This window comes from Microtus oregoni, unplaced genomic scaffold (assembly GCF_018167655.1).
Source record: "Microtus oregoni isolate MIOR12 unplaced genomic scaffold, Mior012 000011F_ref0000422, whole genome shotgun sequence".
Taxonomy (NCBI): domain Eukaryota; kingdom Metazoa; phylum Chordata; class Mammalia; order Rodentia; family Cricetidae; genus Microtus; species Microtus oregoni.
In genome coordinates, this window is record NW_024543070.1 from 931,535 (window position 1) to 947,682 (window position 16,148).

The window sequence follows — 16,148 nt, forward strand, 5'->3', positions numbered from 1 at the left end:
AAAATTGGAATGAGCAGTGTATTTTCCCCCTGAAGGAAATGTGTGTCTGTATACAGAAACTCGGGTTCTTGATTGACAATGACGGAATTATCAAGATACCGAGTGGAGCCTGATGTATTATGGACTAGACTGAAGTGTGTGTGTGTGTGTGTGTGTGTGTGTGTGTGTGTGTGTCCTGTGAATAGAACAGCATGCCTCCTTTTACAGCAACACACCCATAAGAAAACTCAGCAGGGACAACTTTTCTAGGATTCCAAGAGAGCAAGAAATATTAGAACAAAGTATTTGGTTTTTGTTTTTCCTATCTGTATATCTTTGCATATTTGTAATTTATGTAGAGACCCCAGGTCAATGTTAGGTGTCCTTCATTATTCTTTATTTTATTTTTTGACACTGTCACTTACTAGCTTTGAGTCCACTGATTCAACTAGAATGACTGGGTCACAGATGTCGGGAATCTGCCTGTGTCTCCTTATTCGGTGCTGGGTGTACAGGGACAAGCTGTCCTAACTGGGCTTTTATTTAGAATCTGCAATGGAACCTAAATGCTCATACACTCTTCCAATCGAGCACCTCCCCAGCCCAAGTATACAGTTATTATTCTTCTTCTTCTGGTGTGTGTATGTGGTAGTGTTTTTTTTTTGGGGGGGGGGCAGGGTAAGCCTGAGGAAGAACCTTTGTACACTGTGAAAATATGTTACTTTCATTGCTAATAAAAAGCTACGCAGGATTTGGGGACAGAGAGAATGCTGGGAAGAAGAAGGGTAAAGTCTGACGTGTCAGGAGCCAGACTCAGAAAAAACAACGTGGGACATTCATAAATGAGGAAAACGAGACTCAGAACAGCACACAGATGAATAATAGTGAGTTAATTTCAGTTGTAAGAGCTGCCTGGAGATAAGTCTAAGCTATTGGCCAAACATTTATGATTAATACTAAGTTTCTATGTGGTTATTTGGGGGCAACTGCCAGGACACAGAAAAACTCTCCCTACAGGGAACAGAGACAGGACACAAGGATGATGACTCAACAGAGCAAGTACTTTGCACTTCTGGTGGTGTGAGGGACATTCACAAGGTTGTCCATCTTCAGTCTTTGTCTTGTGAGTGTGTTCTTGTCAGCCCAAGCAGAAGTCCTAGCTAAACATTAAGTTCCTGTCAACCCTTCCCTCTGGGCCCCATTAATCTCTATTCTACTTCCTCTCTCTACAAATCCCCGTCTAGACCCACATAGAAATGAAATCGATGTTTGTCCTGTTGCATCTTTCTTGTTCACTTAGCTCACTGTTTTTAGAATCAGCTGTGTTGAAGCCAGGATTGGAATTGCAGTTCTTTTCTAAGGTTGGGTATCCTCTCCCTGTTTTTCTCCACTCAGCTGCTGGGGGCTATCTGTAGAGTTTCCACTCTTTAGTTATTATGGAGAATGGTGCTATGTCCACAGGCATACAGCATCTGCTTGAATCTCTGCTTTCAATGCTTTGGTGTGTGTCTTTAGAAGTAAAATTATCAAGCCCTTGCTTTTTATGCACAGTTTTATTGTGATACATATAGTTCAGCACACGTGTTATGTTATTCAAGTCAAATAAAAAAAAAAAGAAGAAGAAAATTTTGTCGGGTGGTGGTGGTAGCACACACCTTTAATCCAAGCTCTTTGGAGGCAGAGCCAGGCAGATCTAAGTGAGTTCAAGCCCAGCCTGGTCTACAAAGTGAGTTCTAGGACAGCCAAGACATAGACAGAGAAATCCTGTTTTGAAAAAACAAAACAATACAAACCAAAACCAAGATTTTACTTGGTAAATATTGGAAATTAATTTTGGTTTTGGTTCCACACCAAGATAACTTTTCTTATTATCAGTAAGTCCCTTGTAGGGATTATTTTTGTCTTATTTTAAACAGGTGTTGCTAGCATAGCCAAGGCTGCTCTCAAACTCCCAATTTCCCTGCTTCAGCCCCCAAGTGCTGGGATTACAGGCACCATCATGGCCAGCTAAGATCTTAATAATTTGGAAAATGGATTACAAAACTGAATCCATCATCTTTTGGATTTTCTTGTAGCAAAAATCTATAATTTATATTTAAAAAAAGAAGTAACGAGGGTAACAATCAACTCCTTCTGAATGAAGGACAGTAAAGACTTTTACATTTCTTATGAATTATATTAGGAGGAAGGCAAGTTACACCTCCAGGCTCTGAGCATCTTTTCAGTTTCAGGAATGTTCCCCACTGCCTTCCTACTATGTCATCTGTCCAACTACCTCTCCCTTATCTTCTTGCTCTTCTTTAGTCCCCTGTTCCATTCAAGAACTACTGCTCTGCCCTATCCTAATGCTACTGGTAATCCAGATAGACATAGAATCCAGGTGGTTTGCTAGCTATCTGATGGCTTATAAGGGACTGCTAGTGGGAACAGAGTAAATTAGCCTCTTATCTTAAGAAATGAGCATTTTTGGGCTAAATAGATACTGAGGTTGGTAAAATTCTTGAGTTCAATCCCCAAATTCCACATAGGGAATCAGAGACCGGTAAATCCCTGGGCCTCACTGTCCATCTACCTAACTTATTTGGTAAAATCCAAACTAGTGAGAGATACTATCCCAAAAAACATGTCGAGATCAGAAAACAACTTACATGAGTTGGTTCTTCAATCTTACTCAGGGATTGAGCTCAGGTCATCAGGGTTGGAAGAAAGTTGTTCCTGTTTTTGTTTGTTTTGTTTTTTTTTTAACACATTGCTCCATATCATTGGTGCAGAAATGAGAATTTAGACAGAATTAATAATATACTTACTAGCCGGGCAGTGGTGGCGCACGCCTTTAATCCCAGCACTCAGGAGGCAGAGGCAGGAGGATCTCTGTGAGTTCGAGGCCAGCCTGGTCTACAAGAACTAGTTCCAGGACAGGAACCAAAAAACTATGGAGAAACCCTGTCTCGAAAATCAAAAAAAAAAAAAAAAGCGACAATAATATACTTACTAAAGCAGAAGGCAATGACTTTATTAAGAATGGAGTTCAGTGAAATAGGGTATAGAGGGACATGAAATTTAAAGTCACATGATGCTGCTGTGGGATAATGCTCTTGTACACTCTAAAGATTTGTCATTCATATTAGTTTAATAAAATAATGATTGGCCAGTAGCATGCAGTATAGGCAGGGCAACCAGACTAGGAGAATTCTGGGAAGAGAAAAGGCAGAGAGTCAGTCACTAGCTAGTTGCAGAGGAACAAGATGAGAATGCTTCACTGAGAATAGGTACCAAGCCACTTGGCTAAACATAGACAAGGATATTTGGTTAATTTAAGTTGAAAGAGCTAATTAATAATAAGCCTAAGCTAAAAGGTCAGTTTATAATTAATATAAGCCTCTGTGTGTTTCTTTAGGACTGAATGACTGCAGGACCTGGCAGGACAGAAACTTCCGTCTACATGATGCTAAAGAAAAAGAGAAATGCAACAGACAAGAAAAAAAGGAGATCGTAAGATATATTGTATGAACTCACACAACCCTTGGTTGTGTTACGGATCTGTTGGCAAGAGCTGCCTTTGGACCTGGAATCATTTCAAGGTCTCTCCATAAGTTTCCATGCCAGTGGAGCATGAGTTTTGGTTGCAGGAAGCATGAAGCTGTTCACTGAGGTGCTTTGTTCCCTGCACCCCACCCCACCCACGACTCCACCTTTATCTCATAAGGTCCAGGCTGGCCTGGAACTCTTTGTATAGCTGAGGATAATCTTGAACTTCTGATCTTTCTGCCCCACCTCCCCAGTACTGACATAGTAAGCATGTGCCTTCTCTCCTGTGCTTATGCCTGATTGGTATGCAAGGCAGAACTCTTCTGCTTTTATTACATCTCGAGCCCTCCCTAAAGTTTGTTTGTTTTAAATTATTTTAGATTTGCTTATTTATCTTACGTATATGAGTGTTTTGCATGCGTTCATGTATGTGGATAACATATGTGCCCAGTGCCCTCAGAGGTCAGAAGAGGGTGTCAGATCCCCTGGAACTTCAGTCACTGTGTTGGTGTTGGGAAGCAAACCCGAGTCCCTCTGCAAGAACAGGTGATCTTAGCCACCAAGCTGACCTTCTAGCTCCCTGAAGATTTTGAAACATAACTGAGCGTGCCTCCTGTTGCTTTTCCTCCTACATCTGCCTCCTTCCAGCGTCTCCGTCTGTCCTTCTGAGTTTCCTTCTTCCTTTTTTCCCTCCTACTTTCCCCTGGACCTATGCCTCAGACATACTGATGGGCCCGTCCGTATTGAAGAACCTGAAAAGCTGAAGGGAAATAATACAGTACCTCTAAGTAGTCGCTTTATCAAGACATAACACACCCATCACATTTATATTGGAAGCGCACAGCTGTGCAGTCATCATGACGCTCTACCTTAGGAACATTTTCATTATCCTCCAGTGTGAACCCATCCACTCACAAGCAGTAGCAACTCCTCATCATTCCCTTTTACCCCCCTTTTTAATCCCCCCTTTTTTTTACCCTTTTTGCCAGGCCTGACTACATAATCTATCTTACCACTGACTAGCAGCTTCTGTTTGGGCATACTTTTTATTCATCGTTTGATAATTGGTTGTTTTGAGATTATGGTTAATCCTTCTTAAATATTGGTATACAGGTTATATTGTTAAAAATATTTTTTTTAAAAAAATGTGTGTGTGCATGTGTGCACACATGCATACACCTTTGGGGAAGAGGATGCAGCTGCCCACAGAGGTCAGAGACATTGGGATGCTCAGAATATTTATGTACTGTCTGATCTGAATGCCTGGAAAAACAGTATGCACTCAGTGATCGAGCCATCTCTCCAGCTCTGTGTACAGTTCTTTTCTGGGCACTGATGTGGGGTTTTTTTTTTTTTCCCCAGAATGATGGAGAATCTCTTGGTTCCAATGAGCTTAACTCGGGAGCTTAAGGTATCAGATAATCAAATGTCACCAAAGTCACTCTGAGTCACTGACTTCCCAGTTCATTGTCTCAGGATCGACAAGCATAAGAAAGGTGAACAAGAGGTAAGCAGAAGAGAAAAAGTGGTTTTATTCAGGAAAAGTGGAAAAGCTCCCGAGGGAGAGCTGTCTCAAGAGAGGGGATTCTACTTGGTGTCCTGCCCACCAGCCCTTATGAGTCTTATGATGGGGATTTGATGGAGACCATGGGATCATGATTGAGACTGAGCAGTCTTTGACCATCATCTCATAGACTGAATCAGTGAGGGGCCTCCACATCCTGTGCTTTTTTTCTCAGCCCAACCAGAGAGATGATCGTGTATTGTTTGTTCAGTCAGGGGGCGTGGTCATATGTCATGGTCGTGCTTGTCCACTCTCCCTCAGCTCATTTTACATGTGACATAGGCTGTTGGTGGCATCACTTGTCTTTCTTGTTTCCAGGCTACATAACTCACCTGTGATTTACTGGGGACCCTTGCCTGTGAAGAGCCAAGTCCTGTCTCAACATGTTTCTAGTCACGCGGTATGAGACAGTGTATGGACTTCCCTTCTTTTTTATTTTTTTATTTTTATTTTTTTTTTTTTTTTGATTTTTCGAGACAGGGTTTCTCCGTAGCTTTTGGTTCCTGTCCTGGAACTAGCTCTTGTAGACCAGGCTGGCCTCGAACTCACAGAGATCCGCCTGCCTCTGCCTCCCGAGTGCTGGGATTAAAGGCGTGCGCCACCACCGCCCGGCTTCCCTTCTTTTTTAAAAATATTTATTTATTATGCACACAGTAGTCTGTTTGCATGGATACCTGCAGACCAAAAAAGCCCACCAGATCTCCTTACAGATGGTTGTGATCTACTGAGTGGTTGCTGGGAATTGAACTCAGGACCTCTGGAAGATCAGCTAATGCTCTTAACCTCTGAGCCATTTCTCCAGCCCTATAAGCTGCCCTTTTTGTTATTATGCTCCTTGCCTTCTCTGTGTCCTGCATGAATGTTTCTACAGACACTGTTCTTGGCATCCTGGTATTCTTGGCCATTTCTCTTATCTTGTTGTGTTTGCTTTTATTCCATTATATTTAAATGAAATCCCCCTAAGTCCCTCTCATTGGTGGCTTTTGTTACAGTCATTGCACACTGTGTTCCTCCTTCTCCATGTCCCTTGAGCTTCAGCAAAGCCTGCATCACTGAGAGGAAAAGCAGGCCTATGTGGAACATAATCACGTGGGTAGTTAGATACAAAGTTAGAAACAGAGGTCATAGGCAAGAGTGTAACAGACAGAAGACCGGAACACCTCGGATTCTAATGACCACGCTGGTCAGATTTTCAGGGCTGTATTCAGCACCAAGAAACTTAATGGTCTACTGTAGTCTCTTCCTTCCATCCATCGAACGTGCAAATGTGATGAGGGCCACAGCTGCAGCTGCAGGCTATGTCACCCTCAGCAGCACTAACCCCTTGCCTCGGGCAGCATCTGGACAGTGACAGGCTGCTCACCGTGATGATAAAGGGCGTGAGCGGATGGAGGGAGGACACCTTTGAGTCGCCGCAGCTCGCAGCCCCCGTGATTCCCAGCGGGCGACTTCTGTCTCCTTTTGCACACTAACCTCCAGTCAGACTCGAAGGGGTTTCCAATTTCACTCAAGGAGATGGTTCATAGTTTTGAACTTTTTGACAGCTGACCAATTAAAAACCTAGATGATCCCATTAACAAGCCAGGATTTTGAGCACTAGAAAGCACCTAAGTAGCTACCGCCCCCACCTCGCGCATCAGGAGCCTGAGAGAAATTCAAAGCTAATTACAGAGATGCGGGCGAGGCTCGTGGCCTCGGGGGGTACTGGGCAGGACTCAGGTCATTAACTATGAGGCAGCAAAGTCTGTTTTAAACCCATCTTCAGTGAGTCTTTCTATGTATCCACTTCAGGACTCTTTTGTTCTGGCTTCAAATTTCTGAGATTTTTATCCAATTCCAGTTAATGATGGACTCTGGCCCAAGGTCCCTACTGTCATCATCACCACCACCTTAATCATCTTAATTACCGTGGGAGGTTTCTCTCCCAGAGAGCACTGCCGCTCGGTGAGGTGCTGTGGTCAGTTGCACAGGTAACTTAGTCTCCTCACGTCAGTTTTCAGTCAGACCGCATTAACCTCTCGGTCTACGAGTGACGAAGCTGGGCAAGGTGTGCAATGAGAAAGACACGCACACACACACACGTCCCTAAAATTTATTTATGTCACCATTTTGCAAACACAGTCAGAGTTCTCTCGGGACTAACCATGATGGAATGAGACTAGAGGCAAACATGGCGTGCTGTTTCTCTGAGCCCGTAATTCTGATAGTCAAACATGTTAAGCGCTTGGACTTTTGTGGGCATAGTGGATATGAATAGTGCTGGGGCTGTTCTTATCATTATTTTGGTACTCTTAATTAACTAATACACAAAGCTAGAGCCCATATCAAATGGGGGTTTTTGAACTGAGGGCCTCTTTCCTCCTGATCATGAAAAGCATCTGAATCAACCTGTGCTGGAGCCTGCTGCATGGGGGCGGGAGGGGGGTTACTCTTAAATAATGCGGATTCAAGAGGTTTCTGCATACCACAGCGTGATGCAAATTGCTTCCATAAGCATTCCTCCCTCCACAGAACCACAAGGATCCCAGCCATGGTCGTGGGAAGGCCAGCAGCAGCGCTGTGACTCGAGCCACCCTCGGGAGAGCATAGCTGACGCATCCACAATACTGGTAGCAACACGCAGAGACCCGGCAAAACACACCATGTGAGATCAATCAAGAAGCAGCTGCAAGGTTTCATGATAAGCGAAACTTAGGGATCTGGGGCATGGAGAGGAAATGGCTCTGCAAGCCACATTTTATTGTGTTCTTATCAGAAATGAGAATGTCCATAGACTCTGTTAGCAGGAAAAACAACCCACACAACGAAGCCAGAACAAAGGCTACTATATCCATTTCCTATACCAAAGAACCCTACCATGAACACTTAGCTCTCTTTGCCCCAAGAGCCTGCAGTGCTGAAATTAGGGAAGCCCCTCATGGTACACCCTGCCAAAAACACTGGAGCGGCCCATGTTGAAACGATGCTTCCCTCCAGCCCTGGCATTTTTTACAATCACTGGAAAGATATCAAAAAATCATTTCTGATTTATGTCAAGCCGTCGTTTGAATCCAGGGCCTGGTGCAAGTCTCACAGTCACCGGGAGCCAGTCCCTTCAGTGGGGCTCCTCAGTGGGGGATGACAAGGCTCTCAACCTCTCCTTTTTCTCCAAGCAACAGTTTGCTGCCGCCACTCAACTCTGTTTGCTGTCAATAACAGACATTTACCAAACACTCTCCTGTGCCCAGTGCCCTAGGTGCTGAGGATAAGGTGACCGCACAGCAAACACGATTCCTGTCCTCCTGTTATTAACATTTGTAAGAGATGGCAGCCATGTGCCACTAAAAAATTCAAGTTAAAAAAAAAATAAGCAAACGTCCTTATTCCTATCCTGACACACACACACACACACACACACACACCCGGCGAGCTAATCTTCACACAAAACGAAGGGGTTCAAAATACAAGCCAAGAGGATTCAGAGTGTAGCTTCTTCTCAGGTGACATTATGCTTACTTAATATATGCACAAGAAATGGAGTTCAATCCCCTGGACTTCATAAGCCAGATATGGTGATGGAGAGAATGGAGAGAGGTAGAGATGGAAAGGGTCAGAAGTTCATGGTCAGCCTGGGCTATCAAGACTATCTATTCAGAAACCGAACAACAAAAAGCAAACAAATAAACAAGCAAACAAACAAACAAACAAAAAACCCGACTTAGCTGGGCAGTTCCAACTTTTCTAGTGAAAGACTAAACTCCATGCCATGTCAAGAGTTCCAGCCCCTGCTCTGATTACTGTACTTCAATCATGCCCATCCCCAGGTTGTACTCCGGAGACAGAGAGTGATGTCCCTTCTAGTTTCCCAGTCTATGGGATGCTCTCTGGTGAGCTCTTCCTGAGATGTCTGGAGTGCCCATCTCTTGGTGTAGTCTACACTGAAGTGCCGCTTTATCAGCCCCCCTCTTCATGACAAGCTATTCTCAATGCTCTCTCTTCCGGTGATGTTTGCTATCTCCCATCATGCTACATATGGAGACTGATTTACGTGTTGTCTACTGTGCTAGTTAATCCTCATTGGCAACTCAATAGGCATTAGAAGTGACTAGGAAATGATGAGGCATTCCTTTGGGTGTGTCTGTGGAAGGGATTGCAGAGATTAACCAAGAGTTAAATCCAGCATTGTCCCATGGACTAGTGGCCTGGACAGTACAAGATGATGATGGCCAGCCAGCCAACAGTGTGCCAGTTTTCTCTTTGTCCTTTGTTTCCATTGGCCATGGAGTAGGCTTTCCCAACCCCATGACACTTGCCTCAGCAGGTCGGGACAAACAACTATGGATTAAACCCAATCAGAAGTCAAAAGAAATTTTTCCTCCTTGCCTCTTTTAGATATTTTGGTTATGGAGACACAATATGTAAGCAATGCCTGTTTTCCTCTGTTCACATCCATACATGTTAAAACAAGAAATTGGGGGCTAGCTGAGCTGTCACCGCGAAAAGGTAAGCAGAGAGAATGACATGTGGGAATTCTAAAATCGGGACACACTTAGATGTGCCAAACAAGGGACAGTAAGATTGGTGGGTTGATTCCACTAAGGAGATACCACCTGACGTACAAGTAGACCCAAACCTGAAAGAGTAAACACTTCATATGTCTTGAAGCTGGAGCAAGGACCATAGAGCTTTAAGACTGAGGACTGTGAGGAAGAGAAGCAGGAAGCCAAGCCCCATCAGGGAAGTCTCAGGTAGAGGAGCCACTGATCAGTTATCATATTAAAGAGCAGGTCAGAAAGTCATCCCTCCAAGCGCATCACTGGGAACACTGAAATTCGCTGGAGGAAAAACTAGTTCCGCCATTTTGGCCAAATTAAAGCCGGTTTTTATTAAAATAGCAAATACTAACCAAGATAGAATTTGGTCAAGACCACCATCTGAAAACTTCCCAGTTGAGTGGCCCCAAGATACATGTTGGCCAGGCTTATATAGACAAAACGTATAGGTCACTATACTTTCCCATGAAACTTTGCTGTTATTTTCCAAGAACTACAAATCCCAGCATTCCAGGAAGCTACCTGATCTTTGGGCAGGTGGGGCTTGCAGGTTAATTTGGGATCAGACATTATCCCACAGGTTTGTACAGTTCTTTTCTATTTTGGGGGCGGTTATGTAGTGCTAAGATCATAGACTTCCACACCAGCTCTTTCCTTTGTAGTTCTGAGTCTTTCATAATATAGGCAAGTACTCTACCACTGAGCAACAGCCCAGCCCAGAACACTGTCTGTTTACAGAAATTCCATCCCCAACACATTTCCGCATATAAAAGAAAGATCCTACTAGATTTCTAGGAGAAGCTCTTTCCCATACATAGCTGTCTCCCCTGCACTTGGCCAAATATGTTTCTCTGTAGCAATGCCTACTGCCATTTCTAAGACTTTGAACTTCGTCTTCATTGAAACAAGTTTATTTTCGACTTGATACTTTATTGGTTGCACAAACATTAATTATATTTTATAACTGGGAGAGCAATTACTCCTTGTATAATAAACTGGGTCAGGAAAAGATGTACCCAGACGCATAAAGGACACAACTTGTGGGAAGAGGATCACCCAAGAACTAGTTAGTATTCCATCACTAGTTAACCAAAAGTCTCTGCGATGTCTCCTTTGGATACCTGAGGTCTAAGACCCGGATCTAGGTTGAAAGTCTTATCCAACAGATATAAACAAGTTAACATGCACTCTTAAGCAATGAAAGAGGTATCTTGATAGAGGGAGCCATTATCAGGTTAGGGAGAAACCTGGTGCTAGGGAAATACCCAGGGATACACAAAGATGACCCCAACTAAGACCCTAATCAATAGTGGAGAGGGTGCCTGAATGACCTTTTCTTGTAATCAGATTGGTGATTACCCTAATTGTCATCTTAGAACCTTCATCCAGTAACTGATGGAAGCAGATACAGAGATTCACAGCCAAGCACTTGACCAAGCTCCTGGAGTCCAGCTGAAGAAAGGGAAAAGGGATTTTGTGAGCAAGGTGGGGGAGGTCAAGATCATGATGGTGAAACCCACAGAAACAGCTAACCAAAGCTAGTCTGAGTTCATGGACTCTGAACTGACAGCTGGGGAGCAGCATGGAACTGAACTAGGCTCTCTACACGTGACAGTTTTGTGGCTTGGTCTGTTTGTGGGGACCCTGGCAGTGGGACTGGGATCTATCCGTGGTGCATGAGCTGGCTTTTCGAAGCCTATTCCCTATGGTGGAATGCCTTGCTCAGGCTTGATGCAGTATGGAGAGGCTTGGTCCTGCCTCAACTTGATGTGCCAGGCTGTGTTGACTCCCCAGGCAAGGCAGTACCCTCTCTGAGGAGTGGATGGGGGTGGAGGAGGGGAAGCAGGAAGATGCAAGGAAAGGGGAACTGTGGTTAGTATGTAAAATGAATAAAAAACTTAAAAAAAAAATTTTTAATGTGCTCTTAAACACAATCTTAAACTTTTGGATAAAGAGTTGTTCCTAGTCACTGTCCTTTGCTGATGTCACTTGCTGTCTAATTGGAGCTCAGCATATACAAAACACTGTAGCCATTGTCTCAAGCCTTCATATTTTATAATGTTCAAGACTTACCTTAGGTTCAACCAGAGAAATTTTAAAACAGATGAAAGGGGGCTAAGAAAGCTATTGACCTTAACGATCTCTCCTGGGGTCTAGGGAGACAGCTGGGTTGGTATGGTGCGTGCTGGACAAGCTGAAGAATTTAAGTTCAGACCTCTAGCAGGGAGCAGTGGTAGATGCCTGTACATCCTGGGGAGATGGAGACAGGAAGATCTCTGGGGATTGCTGGCCAGCCAGTCTAGCAGAGCTGGTGAGCCTCCAGTTCAGAGGGAGAACCTGTATCCGAAACTTAAGGTGAAGTGTGATAGAGAAAGACACCTAATGCTGCCTGCCAGCCTCTACACACATACACAATATGAGCACAGGCACAGACATGTGGACACACACATGTGCACACCACACACACAATGGTCTTCATTGCTATTGCACAAATAGTCACCATTGTCCTTAGCTGGCATATACTGCTGCCCGCTCTGGGCTCAGCATTAAGTACACACGCTTTCCTCCATTGTCTCAAGTTAGCCTCAGAGCATCAGTTTTTTTTCCCTTGAGGGAGAGACAGGCATCAGCCCTGTTATTTACACATAAGTCAACTGAGACAAAGAAAGTCACTTAGTGACCGTGACTAGCTGAAAGCTGTAGCCACACTGCCTCCTTGTCCTCCAGTATGAGCAGCAACCAAGTGGCCTGGCTCCGTCCCCCATTCCCTCTCACAGAACCCTTGTGAGATTTTTTATATTGTGACAGAAAGGTTTCCTTCAATCACCCCCTCCATGCAAAGTAATCACCCGAATGAACAAGACTGGAAGAAGACATTGATCAAAGGCATACCTAGTGTTTGGCATCACCTTAGAATCCCAAGCAAGGGACAAGTTGTAGGTACCTCATTTCACTTCAGAATTCTTGAGGGAGACAGGAGAGCCATGGTACAACCAAAGGACATTTTCCCTGAAAGCAATAATGAATTCAATTCTTTGCTTGTACTAACAAATTTATCTATCTATCTATCTATCTATCTCTGTCTTTCTTCATCTGTTTGGTTTTGGTTTTTTTGTTTGTTTGTTTGTTTTTTTGAGAGGGGTTTCTCTATGTAACAGTTCTGGCTGCTGAAACTCACTGTGTAGACCAGGCTGGACTTGAACTCACAGAGATCAAGCCTCATGATCAATGCCTCTGCCTCCTGAGTGCTGGGATTAAATGTGTGGGCCACCTCTAGTCTAAAACCCAATTTTTATCACGTGCATTACACTTAATGAGACTTTTCAGTTTTCAAAGAAAATTGAATAAAGAGAAAAAAATGAACAAGACAAAACATTCAGAAGTAGCCGTGAACAAACAACTCATTAATTCAGTGTCCAGATTCATCAAAGGCTAAATGTCATCCACTGCCTTTACGGTTTTATAATAGATTAAATAATACACAGTTGTTATAACTTATTCCAGGGATACAGAAAAGCATGAGATACCAAAAAAGTACACCAAAATCTCCCACTCAATGACAAAAATATTTATTTATATCTCTTGCTTGACATTCACAGATAAAATGTTAACATCACGCTTATTTCTGTGTAAATAATCACCTCAGATTTCACCTTTGTGGAGGGGGATGTGCCAATGACACCAGGAATCATCTCTTGAGGGTGGTATGGAAACTCCTTCTGCAAACCCAATTAAAGTCAAACAAACACTAGGATGCAGACACGACTGAGTCCCATGTCAAGCACCCCTGCATTTGAACGGTCTCCCTCGATCTCTTCCCCTGTGAACATACATACATGGTCTCCCCGGTAGAAGTGGCATCTTTTTGTGCTTCCACCATATCATTGATCAGTGTTTAATTAAATTGAATTCCATTGATTTATTGCAGTGTGCTGAATTGAGTTGAATTAAAGAGAGTCCTACGGGAATGGCTGAGCAGTTGTTAACATCTCTTTATTCTGTGGCACTTGGTGCCTTCAGCACCATGGTCTTCACAACCGAACAGAGAAACATAATCTTTGGAGATAGCAAATCTTCTCGAGTCTCTGTGTACAATGGTGCTATTGCATCCAAAAGTCCAAAGTAAACAAGTGACGCTACCACAGCTCTCTTGGAATTTAAGTCAGAGCAAAAGAACTCCCTTTCTTTTTATATAATGGTCAGGCATACATACTGTTTTTGTTTTGAGAATCATACTACAATCTGGACCTGAAATCCCATTATTCCTAAGGAAAGGACTTCCGCTACTAAGTATTTTAAATATTAAAACCTCCTGCTAGGAGACCTCAAGAAGTTTCAAGGAAAATCATCTAATGGCTCAGCCTTTATGACTTCTCACTAGGGAATTATTGGGAATCACTAGCAGGGATATCTTCTGCCATCCTGGCTCTTGGGGACATTACAAAAGGTATCGTTGTCCCAAGTAACACAAAGGGGGGGTCCTGTGTCTGGTCACTGCAATGATAAACATTCTTTCTAGAGACAGGGGGTTTAGAAAAACTTTTTGGATTCTAACTACTTTTATAGCTGTGAGATTTTTTTAAAAATTCTATGTCCAGATACAAAGCAGAATTCTTTAATATGCAGGCTGGCCAGGCAATTGGTCCATGTCCTGAGGTGAGATTTACAATTGAAACACATTTTCTCTTCAAAACTAAGCAAAAAGGCAAGGGTCATCATATTGGAAAGCAACTTCACCTCATAGACTGGGGTCTAGAAGCAAAGAAAGACAAATTGGAGCTGTTCTTTGTCCATAGATGCAGACAAACCGAAAAAGGGGAGAAAATATAAACCCCTACGGCTGGTAACTGGCCACCATATGGCTCCCATAAACCCCCAGAGAATGGAGGAAGCGCTTGGGTGCTAAATTGGACAAAGGTTATAGCCCAGATATCAGAAACCAGCACGTCCACAGGTAGCCACGCCCTCGTTTGCAATGATTTGTGAATGGCAGCGGAGACAGTTCGTTTCTGGTTCATAGTCATTCTCTTCCTGCCTAGGAGCAGAATCTTGAGTCTGGTTTTAGGAGGCATCCGGGGATCCAGATGCAGGTCGTCATTCTTCAGCCTCCCTTGAACTTAGATGTGGTCATCCCTTGGAGAAGATCTGGTTAACGACAAGAAACCACATTGTTTGCAGTGTTTACTACATAGTCCCTTAGGAGTCGGGAAATGAGCCCTTTCCGTTTACACTAAACATGAAAACATAGGCTCTCTTTCAGGGGAGGCAGATCAGGGAACAAAGATGATTCATGCTGCTCCTTTGTTTACCTCTTCTGAGGCTTGCCTGCTTCAGGAAGAATTAAACATTTTTATCACTTACAGGACTTATCTGAGAGCACAGGGCTGTTTGCAAGGAAGTGAATCTGAACTAATGCAGATTAAAAACAAAGACAGAGTTATATAACACCCCAGATGGACTGACCAGCCAAGGTTTACACAAACTAACGAAAAATCATGCCCAAAATCTAATGAGTAAGAGGGGGACAAGGGATGCCCAACAAAAGGCTATGGCAGCCATCATGCTGTTCTCCCTCCACTGAGCCTAAAACATCTCAAACTGGAGAAAATTCCTGCCATCACTATCAGCTTATTGGACCAAGTACAATGTAAGACTTAATGCATGAGGTTTTAACGAAAATATTTGTAGCTTTTACGGTACATTTTTTCTGATAAGCACAGACAAGGCTTCTGGTCCTTACCCTCGAGACAAGGATATATTACTGCCATGTGGATAGTCAACGCCCCCAATCCCACATCCATTGAGAATAGACAGACTTGAACTCTTATCAACTGCCTGGTGCTATAGGTCCACACAGGGTTCTTTGTATATAAAACCACTGTCAACGTCTCTTTTCTGCTTCAACAAATGAACAGATGATATCCACAATGTGAACCGCCCATGGGCTTGCCCACAGTGAGAAAAAAAACCCCAGCTTGCTAACCATGACTTTGTCATTTTCTCTACCCTTCCCTCCCCCACCCCAAGAAATCAATCAGGACTTAGAGTGAAAATGACATTATTATAAAAAATGTAATGAGGTGGCAGCTCTGAGTTGGCTTTACACAGATAGGAAATCATATTGAATGTTCATAAATAACTGCTCTTATATGGAGTATTTGGTACCAATGCGGATGCAAGTAGTGCCAAGGTGCAGCAACAGCTTGGAGAAAGCCATCCATTACCTCAATGATCTCCCAGCCCGAGAGAGCCTTCCCCCGCATGGAAAGTAATTCACCAGGTAAACAGCTGAGCAGATTTCCTTGTGCAAATGAATACCAAATAAAAATCTCTTTAATGATAATAATGAGGATGCTGATCAGAGCCAATTATTTCAAGCTTCATAATTTGTATATTAACTAAACATTCTCATAATTAGGCAAGTTAGCCTAGGGAAATACCATTCATTAAAGGCTCTAGTGTTTCTTTGCTTCTGAAACTTCGGCTCCCAAACATTCCCGTGAATGGGAAGAAAACTGGTAGGTAACAGGAAGCCTGAAAGGGGA